Below are 1,812 nucleotides of genomic sequence, written 5' to 3' on the forward strand. Positions count from 1 at the left end.
CCATATGATCCAGGAATTCCCTAAGTGGGCATGTACCCAGAAGAGACAAGAAACAAACTACAGCCAGACATCTGTGTCCCAGTGTTCATCGTGGCACAATTCACAATTGCAAGGAGTTGGAAATAACCCAAATTTCCATCAACAGACAAATGGATTAAAAAATGGTGGTACATACATACAAAGGAGTATTACGCATCCCTAAAAAGGCAGTGATGAACACATGAAGCACATTGCTGCGTGGGAAGAACGGGAGGAAATTATGTTAAGAGAAGCAAGCCAAGCACAAAAGGACAAGTACAGCATGAGTCCACTATGGTAAGTAAAAAAAAAAAATCCAAAAGGGGCATAGGGAAGAAACTACGGTATATAAACACCCCTAGGGTGAGGTCCAGGTAATATGGCAGGGGCAGACCAAACTCAGGGATACATATGGTAGCCCACTAAAATGGAAGGAGAAAACAAAAAGACATGGGTATTCAGGGAAACAGGCCACTCACCCACCCAAGGGAAGGTTTTATTTATAGCTCTATAGGGAAAAAGGAACCAGACTTCAACCCAGTGCTCCAAGACAAGAATGCGACACACTGACATAAAGCAGGGAACCAATAGAGAAGCGAGGAGCCTGCCCCATTACCAACTAAGTGGACAGCACTACACCCCCACCCTCCCACTCCCAAAAATTCACTTCAGAGGACAGCACTGGAGCTACAGCTCAACACAAGGGACTTGTCTGATCAGAGTACATGGGAGCCAACAAGGGGGGAGGGGGAAAACGTGAAAAACATCCTTGCCCACCAAGCCCTGAGGACAATACTTCTGCTCGGAGCAGCCAAGGCACAGAGAGGACCGTAGGGCCTGCCCCACCACGAGACACAGCATTCCTCGCTGACCCATGGCATCACGGGGGACAATGCTGGAGGCACAGTACGGGAATTGTGCTGCCCAGACCCCACCACGTCGAAATCAGATACTAGGGGCATGAAACAGAGCAGTAAGGGGAGCAGAGCAATGAAATCCCCATGGAATACCAAAAATAGACAGTGGGGCCAGTGCATGACACCCAATCAGACTCAACTGGAGAACACTTGTAGGAGACAACAAATACACCTTGAACTATTTATAGATTTTTTTTCTGTTGGTTGGTTTGTTTTTTTTGGTTGCTGTTATTGCTGTTCTTGTCATTGTTGTTGTTGCCTTTTTGTTGTTGTAGCTATTGTTTTATTTTCTATTGTTGCTTCATTGTGCTCAGTCTTCTGTCAGTGCATATTGTTGTCACTGCATGTCTATCTGGAAGGGATAGGTGGGATGGACAAGCCAGAAGAGAGAACAACAGGATGACAGTTCCAGGGGGTTATGGGAGAGGGGGAGGCGGGGGAAAGGAAGTGGGTGTTAACAAACCCAGGGACAAGGGAACAACACGTGTTCAAAAATTGATGGCGGGAGAGTGTAGGAGGTCTGGCAGGCTAGATCAAGACAATGTAGCCGAGAGGAATTCCTGCACCCAAATGAAGGCTGAACATAGTGGGACAAGAAAGTAAAAAGATATAGAGGAAAGAACTAGGAGGCAAAGGGCATTTATAGAGATCTAAATATAGGCATATACATATGTAAATATATATATGATGAGGGGGAAATAGATCTATGTACATATATTTATAGGTTTAGTGTTGAGGACACAAAGGGACAGTGAGCCCCTACTCAAGTACTCAGTGAGCCCCTACTCAAGCCCCTACTTCAATGCAAGAACAATTTGTTCTAATAATTCGACAGTCTGAGATGCTCACCTTCCTGGCATGATCACTGAAGACAAAG

The sequence above is a fragment of the Tenrec ecaudatus genome, chromosome 15 (genome assembly GCF_050624435.1).
Source record: "Tenrec ecaudatus isolate mTenEca1 chromosome 15, mTenEca1.hap1, whole genome shotgun sequence".
NCBI lineage: Eukaryota > Metazoa > Chordata > Mammalia > Afrosoricida > Tenrecidae > Tenrec > Tenrec ecaudatus.